Source organism: Ixodes scapularis, unplaced genomic scaffold (genome assembly GCF_016920785.2).
Source record: "Ixodes scapularis isolate PalLabHiFi unplaced genomic scaffold, ASM1692078v2 PGA_scaffold11__112_contigs__length_91849675, whole genome shotgun sequence".
Classification (NCBI taxonomy): domain Eukaryota; kingdom Metazoa; phylum Arthropoda; class Arachnida; order Ixodida; family Ixodidae; genus Ixodes; species Ixodes scapularis.
In genome coordinates, this window is record NW_024609837.1 from 72044623 (window position 1) to 72054230 (window position 9608).

A 9608-nucleotide genomic window follows, 5' to 3' on the forward strand; every position below is an offset into this window, starting at 1 on the left:
CTGAGGCTCGGCGCTCATCAGCCAGACCGCCGGACGTCATTGTTGCTTTCTGTCGTGCTTTTGGCCGCGTGCACACTCGAAGCTCGCGAGATGCTGAATCATTCCAAACTTTTTCTAAAAGGAGTGTTTCTCGACGCAGTGGTGGATTAGTATACCGCTCATTTTTGGTAGAATCGTGTGAGGCTTAGTTTGTGCCCAGTTATGCACGCGAAATACCAAAACTGGCGTTTTGCATTCTTGTCTCGCAAGTGTTCCGAAATAGGTATAGTGACGTAGAGGTTAACCTGTCGGTTTCGGTAGTCTTTAATAGAGCACTATATAGCTCCTACGAAGCAGAGTAACGCAATCCTTTGATCTGCGTGTTTCGCCGACAACATGGCCCACGGAGCAGCGCGGCGAGAGTCACGTGGTACTCGGGGTTCGAGGAGGCAGCCCGCTTTATGGGAGAATACATGGAGATCGACGCAACACGGCAGATTAAAAAATAAACGCCAAGTTCACACTTTTCTAAACTAGTCTGTCGTGAAGTTGGTAAAGCACTAAAAATGTTATTAAAGTTTTCATAATATCGGATACGTGTGAAAATTTTCAGAAGGCAATTTCCAAGGCAGTGGCGTTTGAAGCAGACGATTTTTGTACGCAGCGGAGATGGACTTTCTGGGTTGGCCGTAGCGGGTCACGTGGACGGTGCGACGTCACCGCGTCGCGTGCTGCATGATGCCGCTCAGGCAATTTTTTTTAAATTATGTTCTTACATGGCACGCAACTTAGCGCAAATTAATTAAAAATGTTCTTTTATTATGTCAAAAACTATTGACGTTCCGCACATCTCCACAATATTGAAGAAACAATAATTTTTTCACGTTCCCCTAGCATTTCTGACCGGAGTTGGAGCCCCCGGGCGTTCGCCGCTAGTCGTCGAGAGATGGCGTTCTAGATTGCGCTACTCCAGAGCCGTGTATTGGGAGAGTTTAGCTAATCGGTGGAGCAAAGGCCGCCGCCAACGCCGAATAATCCCCCCGCGCTTAGAGCGTCGACCAATAAGGAGACCGCGACGTCACAATATTGCAAACGACATTTAAAGCGTGAAATATAAGCGTTCAATCTCGGCCTCTCTACTTCATCTCACAAATGTCGGCAGTGAAGACAAAGGTACAGGCACGTGAGCCTAGCTCAGCAAAACGCTTTTGTTTGTACGAGAACTCGTGCATAGGAGGAACTTTCCAAAGCCACGCGCTCGTGCCCCTGCCTTTGTCTGCACTGCTGATGTTTGTTCGCTCTGGGCCGGCTTCCTAGAACAGCGTCCTGAGACTGGCTGGAAGAAAACAGTGCAAAGGGTGGGGCGCGCGAGCGTCTTGAGACGCGGAGTCCCGCTCGGCTCGTGCGCTGGCTTTGGCAGTGCTTTCTTTCCCCGTCTCAGCTGAGACGCTGTTTGTAGCAAGTCGGCCCTGGTTTGGAGCGAACGTTCGTTTATTCTACAAAGTTTTCAGTCACCAAGAGCTAAACGTTTTCACTCTAGCGACGCTAAAACGGCTCAAATTAGTCGTGTCAGATATTTAGAGCACACGACTACCACTAGAGGCTGTTTTGCGGCCTGTGGTTGGCCCCGAGATGCTCGCCTATTCAAACCAATGTATGGGCAAACTCTCTCAATAAACGGCTCTGCGCTACTCTGCTCCGAAGGAGCTAAGTGCTCTAGTCTTTAGAAGTCCAATGAACGAGGTATTTGCATTGTTGTAAAGTCGGAGCATGAGGAGCTTCAGCGAATATAGGGGGCGCTCCATTCGATCCAACATGGCGGAAAAGAGTGGGATACATTTGCGACGCCCGTAGACCGGTAGCGTATAAATTAAACAAAGCGTGTCGTTCTCTGTTTGCTTACGTGTGCGAGACGATCATCGCTTCAACCAAGACCTACCGTGATGCTTCAAATGAAGTGCTCAAGCCAGTCGAAGGCAAGAAATCTTGCCATAGTCAAGATATGTGTGCAAGTGTTCGACGTGAGCTCTCACGCTGATGCAGCTGTCATCAAGTTGAACCGAATGTACGCGGGTCCAAAGAAAGGTGCATATCAACAATGTTGGCGCGTTGAAACTATGAAGCGTACTTTATCTAAAACTAAACTTATCGGTCTGCGGCTACAAACATTTTCGCTGACGTTGCTTAGATGAAGTAACCATTCAAGCCTCGCATTAAACGGTGTTGCGGACTCTTCGGTTGTTCTAGTTAGTTGTGCTAAAAAGCGGTTAGAGGGAAGGTATGACAGCTACAGCATACAAGGAACGATTGAGGTCTTTATCCTGCGTTCTATGTATGGAAACATCGGTATCCTTGGTGTTATATTGCGATCAGCTGGTCGCCGATCGTCCTGTTTTAATGCATAATGTAAACAAGCCCCGGAAGCGCCAATCTCATTTCGATGTGCTTGTTAACCCCTACAAGCCTCCTTTTGGCTTTTGTGGAAAACTTTATTATAATAGCAATAGTCTCATCGGCCGTTCGAGTTGTATGTACCTACCACTGATCTGCAAAATAAACAAGTCTGTATTAAATGCCAGAAGGAGAACAAAGGTAAAGCTTTTTTAACTTTTTTTTTCTTTTTACAAAACAGGGCAAAGATTTTAAAACAAGAGCAACCTAAGCTGATATTTGAGTGTGCTCAAGGATGAATGGCAAAAGGTGCTTATGCTAAGTGGTACATGTACACAGTTGATTTTCTTTTTGCCTCTGCATTGTAAATTGGAAGATATGTATCAGCAGAAGACACGTGTCCTTTTGAAAATGTATTTTATTAGGGCAAAAATAGGTTTTCACACAGTAACGAAGAGTTCGCAACACCATTTAATGCGAGACCTGAATGGTTACATCATCTAAACAACGTCAACAAAAATGTTTGTAGCCGCAGACCGATAAATTTAGGTTTAGATAAAGTATGCGTCATAGTTTCAGCCTCAAACGCCAAACATTGTTGATATGTACCTTTCTTGATGACAACTGCACCAACGTGAGAGAGCCCACGTCGTCGAACACTTGCGCACATATCTCTACTATGGTATGGCAAGATTTCTTGCTTGAAGTGAAGATCATCTCGCTTCGACTAGCTATGACCACCCACCGCAGCGATGCAGGCGTCGAAGGGGTGCAACGCAGTCGGTCGCCTTCACCCGACGCTGCTCGTTTGACATTCACGGCTTTCCGCCCAGGTGCTTTGTTTGTACTTGGCATCAAGTGTTATTTTCTGTGCTTGTGCTGCATTCGCCGAAGAACTTGTGAAGGAAATGCCATCCAGGAAAAAAAAACACGAAGACACAACGCACCAGCTTGGCGGACTATGCACTGGGCGCGGAAACCAGGCCCTGCGGATTATACACCAAATGCAACTATCTAAAAAAACAAAAAAAAACAAGAAAAAACATTTTTCGGCTCAAATTGGCTTCTGCGGACTATACACCTGGACACTGCCTGTTATTATGCATTGTATATTCACTACTGTTTGTCGCGGCTTGAGACAGCCTTCGTGTAATGATGTAGAGGGGTCAACTAAGAAGCTTGAAATAAACATATTTAAGCACATCCAGACGCGATGTTCCATGAAGCCAGATGGTCAGGGAAAGGTGTGCCATTACCTAATTTGCCAACAGCACACCAATGGTCACAATCAAAACTCACCGAGTCAATTGGGCAGTTTTCCACCTCAATATTTATCGCCGTGTAATCACCCATTTGGACCATTAAAAGCCTTGAGGCTGTAGCCACCAGCACACCCATTCTGGATCTGCAAAGCTTATGCTGTAGACATGCATCATCACATGAGCATGTTTCTTATCAGTCTTAAACGTAAAACGCTACTTATGCAACGAAATTCCCATATCATCACATTTTTAGCAAACTGAATGGTCCCACCTGTTACACTTTTAGCTTTGGAAGTAAACCAGTTCACAATACCACTAGTAGCATACATCGTGCCAAGCACTAGTGCCGCGTGTGGCGGCAAAATGTCTGAACTAGGGAAGCACACCTAATCGATCGCGTTGATTAAAGCACCTAGATACGGGAGAGATTATCAATCAATCAAACAAGGTCACTCGAAAGGGAAGTTTTCTTGCCGAACGAACATTACTTTTCGTTGGGCGTTCCGTAATGTAAGGCCGAAGACATTCACTCCATGATCGGTACAGAAGCATTTGCTTAGTAGTCGGTCGTGCGTGATAAAAACAACAACAAAAAGAAAGGTGGATTAGAAACGCGATAGATTCGCCTTTGCACGGAGTACTTACACTCAAAATCGTGTCAACATAAAGTGACTATGGCCCACCTTGCTAGCAGCTACCTTAAAATTTATCCGTGTAGTCGTCGCACCAGTGCACCAACCGAAAGCGTTGCTGCATGCCCCTTGGCCGTCAACTTTGAGTCGCTGTTGAGTCTGAAGAACTGCTCTATGAGGTCCATATCCAACCACTGAGCACATACACAAGCACAGGAAATAATACTCGGTTCCAAGTACAAGCGAAGAATCCGGGGCGGAAAGCCCTGAATGCCAAACGATTTGCGTCGGGCGACGGCGACTGACTGCGTAGTATACAAGTTGCGCTCCTTCGACGTTTGCATCGCTGCGGCGGGTGGTCGTCGCTAGTCGTAATAGATCGTGCCAGCTCTGTTGCTCGTACCGGAACACTAGAGCCGCGTAATATTCTTGCTGCCGAAGTTTATAAGCCTACGTTCGCGGCCAACGCATTTACACAAAGCCAACGCCCAGCGAACCTATCCCCCTCTTTCTCTTTCGGCGACCGGCCGCCAGGGCGGTGACACCATCGCTGAAACTCCTCAATCGTCTACGTCGTTTTCTTTGCCATAGGGCAGCTGACCGATTCTACGTGCGCGAGCTCTCGCTGGAAGCGTAGTCCTATTTATATAGTGTTCATCCGTGTGTACTGTAGTGAATATTTGAGGCCCAACATATCAATAGTTTATTGTTATCAACCAGGAAAACGCAATATCTGTAAACACCCCCCGACAAAGGAAGAAAACGAGAGCTCGCCGTTCGTTTTGACCAATAGACCGATCTCACCAACCGTCTGGAGCATGCGTGACGCATCCATAGTTGCACTTCACAGGAGGCAGCGGTAGTGCACGAGACTGCTCGTGATCGACACGCGCAAAGTGGCGCTTACCCTCGTGCGGAAAGACCACAGTTCCCGCAATGCATTGCGAGAGAGTAGGCGTTGCGAAACTGGCGGTGAGGTCGGTCAATTATCCCAAGCCCGGTTCACACATCTGCGTTTCGAGCGACAGAAACGACAAAAACAACACGAACGACATGACACCGCGGGACGATTATGTTCTTATTCCAGAGCGTGACAGATAATGTAATGTGCAGCTTTGTCAAGCAATAATGTGTCACGGTTGTCCCGGTGTCATGTCGTGAGTGTCGTTTCTGTCGTTCCTGTAGCTCGGAACGCAGATGTGTGAACCGGCCTTTACGAGCCTACTCTGATGTTACGCTTGAACGTCGCGGGAAATCGGTCTTCTCGCCTTTTCGAGGTGTCGCCACGAGTAGAAATACTAGCCCGGTATTTAGTGATTTGTTCGGCACACAAGCGTCAGTACAGGTTATGACTTTGTCAACATTGCCTGAACCCTATTCTAATTGTAAGATAACATATCGAAGGTGTCTTCCCGGGCACAATGTCCGCCCCTATCAAAATCGAATTTGGCGGTGTTTTTAAAAACAATATTTACCATTGTTTCGCGCATTTAGTTCCGGGAAACTAGCAGCACATTCGGGAAGTTGAAGGTGACCGGTATTTGTTTTTTTTCATAGCTCGCGGAAATACTGACAAACGGTTTCTCTAGTCATTTAGTTGCACATTCACAAGAGATAATATAATTTATGTTGCATAATTATCAAACCCGCGGCCTTTCTGTAACCATCGGTTCGAGACAGATTCTCTGTCGCTCGGTTAACAAGTGTTCATTCAACGCAGTAGCGCACTTCAACGACCCGCTGATCAATCTTGCCCTCTGCTACACCATTGTAAAAATTCATTACGGGCTTGAATCATCGCGATATGTGTCATATGCCTTCCAACGATGGGAGGCACTCACTTGATCGAATGACGTTTTAGCGAACGCCCACTTTCACCGAATGACACTTTAGCGAATAGTTGGCCGCCGCGAAGCGGCGTTTTCGGGTGGGCCAAATGGGGTCACATTTTTGTAATGAGCCGCCGCAGACTGTCGTCGCGAAGCGGCGAAAGCGCAGCGCGGCGGATGGGTTAACGCGCGCCCCCGTTATTTGCTAAAACGTCGATTCGCTCAAATGTCGCTGTTCGCTAAAACATCATCATAAAAAATCAACTAACCAGCACAGCTGGGGACGGGCGCAACTGAGGAATAGTTGGACTCCCTCCCGTGCGGCTCCGGCCCGAGGTTTGAACGCTGTCTCGCTTTGGGTCTGGTGTTGGTAGATCCGACTAGGTTTGACCACAGAAAGATTGGGAACACCTTCGCCCGGCGGAGGAGGCGGTGTGATATGTTTTTTAGTTTCTTTGCGTGATCCCTCAAAGGTCATCTTAGTGATATCCCAAACTTTCTGGTGATAGTCAGGGGGAAAAAGTGGCTTACAAGAACTGGAGGAATCTTATGTTTGTCTTTTTTGGACTTACACTGGGTGGCGCAAGCTACATCCCTTTACAAAGGTACAGAAAGTAACGGAAATTTATTTCAGCTCAAATTTTGCTATATAGATTTTTATTGCTAAAATGTTTAATGTAAAGAAGCTCTCAATATGCGCGAAATTAAAACCGACATGACCGGTCTTCGTTCTGTATTACATGCGATTCCACCGACAAAAAGACTATAAAAACACACACAACAGAATTGTATAGATGACTCTAGTCACTGACAGCTAAGAAGGCAGGGTATGGATCGTAATGTTCGCACGTCTTGCAATCTGATTCGTTCTTGGGTGTTGTCATGGGCCCATGCAGCCATCTCATTGGCTGCTGAACGATAAAAAGATACTCAAGATTCAATCAATCCGCGTTTTTTTCAGCTTGAAACATAAACTGAGGGTAGCGAGAAGAAGGCAGTGTCGTCCACTGTTTGACGGGCCTCGCCAACCTTACAAGTCAGCTGTGTAAAAGCAGGTAAAAATGCGCCACACCCTGCGCTTTTTTAGACGTCAGTGCCTATGATCGTCAAGATGTTTCTGTGGCGCCCTTTTTAGGCTTTCTGTTCGTGACGTCACGACCTGTCTTGCCTCGCAGTGATCGGCAGATTTTGACTCGTCTTGAGTCTGCGATTGGAAAGGCATCATCTGTATGGAGGAAGCTGTGGTTTGACCAATCGCGAATGTCGACCACTTTGGTCGCACACGTCGCCAATAGAGCGCCTGGAAGGCAACAAACATCTCGTTTAACCATATTCATGAGCAAGGTTTCCTATCTCCTGTTGACGCTCCTCAGTATGTAGTTTTTTGTTCTTTTTCTGCCTATTGCTCTAAGTAGAGTCTACAGTACGCTTCACTTTAAGTTTGAGAGCAACGCGACGCTTGGATCAGATAGAGCCCAGCGAGCAGAGCCAAAAACTCACAATTCTGGCGTTCGTTGGTTTCGTGGGTTTGCGTATATAACCGACTAAAAAACCCGCGCACAATAAAAAGAAAAAAAGCGCAAGATCGCAGCACGCTAATTATGCGTGATTGGTTTATTCGGCGATAGCCGACGAACATAGAGGATTAGCGCATCCAGTGCTAATCAACCATCACTTTTGTTGCTGATTGATTGGCTCCATCGGATGTCAGCTCCGGCTGCAGTCAGTCCTAAAGTAAAGCGGAGCGTGCGAAGAACAAGTCGTATGCCTCTTGCGCAGGTGTTGCAGTGACGTCAGAAAGACGCAGATGGCTTATTGAATGATTGAAAAAAAGTATGATACTGGGGAAATGCTGGATGCTTCGAGTTCTATCCACTATCTTTTCAATTAGCCAATAAGAGCTCGACTTCCTTCTGACATCACCGCAACGCCTGCACAAGAAGCACACGACTTGTTTCCCGCATAGACACGCCTTTCAGATGATTTCTGCCATTTCTGCCCTGGCTCCCCGGAAGCTTTTCTCGCGAATAAGTGAGGAATCTATTATACAAAACTGAAACCACGACGAACAACATGAGGAGGTTATTAAGCATGCGTCAAAGACCAGTGGTTTGGAAGTTCCTGGAGTGGTCTATACAAGAGACTGGAGCTCTCTATCATCTCTGAATTGAACTAAGCAGGATGACGCCTCCATGAAGGACGCGTCATCTAATCAATTCGTATTACGCGCTCTCTTACAGCGCCATTGTCAATAAAGAGATAAGAATCCATCGCGATCGCGGGGACCTCCCCCGGCTCCGCTAAGTGCTCTGATATCACGTGAAGCCACTCCATTTCAGATTTCTGGCTGCGGCAAACACATTTCCCAAGTGTAGGAACGAACGCCTAATGGAATGGTCAACCCTACGCGGAGCGCCAAGCAGCCTGCCTCGAAAATCGGTTAATGAGACATCACTCCATTGCATTATGCGAATCGAGATTCCGCAACATAGATGTATGACGCAGCTTGCTTGTTTGAGATTAACTCTGTTCGCCTCGTGGCAAATCATGCCGTAGGTAAAACTAAAATCTACAAGTCACAAAAAAATACGTGGTGCTTTTTTGTTGTTGTTAGCAAGTCCGTCTGCTTCTTGCACAGGGATGCAATGATGTCAAAACGCGGAGCTCTTATTGGCTGATTGGAAAACATAATGGGTAGACCTCAGTGCATCTAGGATTGATGTCTACCCACTATCCTTCACATCAAAGCCAATCAGAGATCGGCGTCGTTATGACGCCACAATAACTCGCGCGCAAGAAGCAGACGACTTGCTCTCCGCATAGTTGAATTATGATAGATGTAAAACCCGTGGTCTCTAGAGCACACGTGTCAGTGTAAAGATACTCTTAGAACTTATATCTGTTGGTGTAAAGCTTAAAAATATTTTAAGCCTGGGACAAATTGAATTTGATCATTAAAGTCGCACACTGTTTTAGTGTGTACATAAGTAATACCAAACGTAGCAATTAGGGCTGGGCAATTGATCGATTAACCTTCCGATTAATCGATTAAGGCTTTAATCGCGATCAAATTTCTTAACCGGTTAATCGTTTTTCTGTAATCGGTACTCACAAAGAAGTCAACTGGACGCATGCATTGCTCTATCCTGGACCACTTGCCCGACCTAGGGCTGACTCATGCCCCACTCACCCCCCCCCCCCCCCCCCCCCTCTCCCTAACGAAAATGCTGCGTGGCGTGTATCCGGGCGCTCTGTCCCGAGCGGTTTTCCGTTCCCAACCAGGCGCTATGAGCAACGTTCAATTCTCGCGCTCGCTAATCGTCACGTGTTCGAGGATATACATTACAGTTTTGCCGAGGCCAGACGAACAAGCCGGGCCGCAATTGATCCCCGCGCGACCGCAAAACTTCACGTGTTGAGGATCTATTACACATCCTGCCCCGACAAGACAAACAAGCAGAAAAACAAGCTGGGAAGCTAACAACGCCATGGTTAGTTGTTCCAGTATTCGGCCC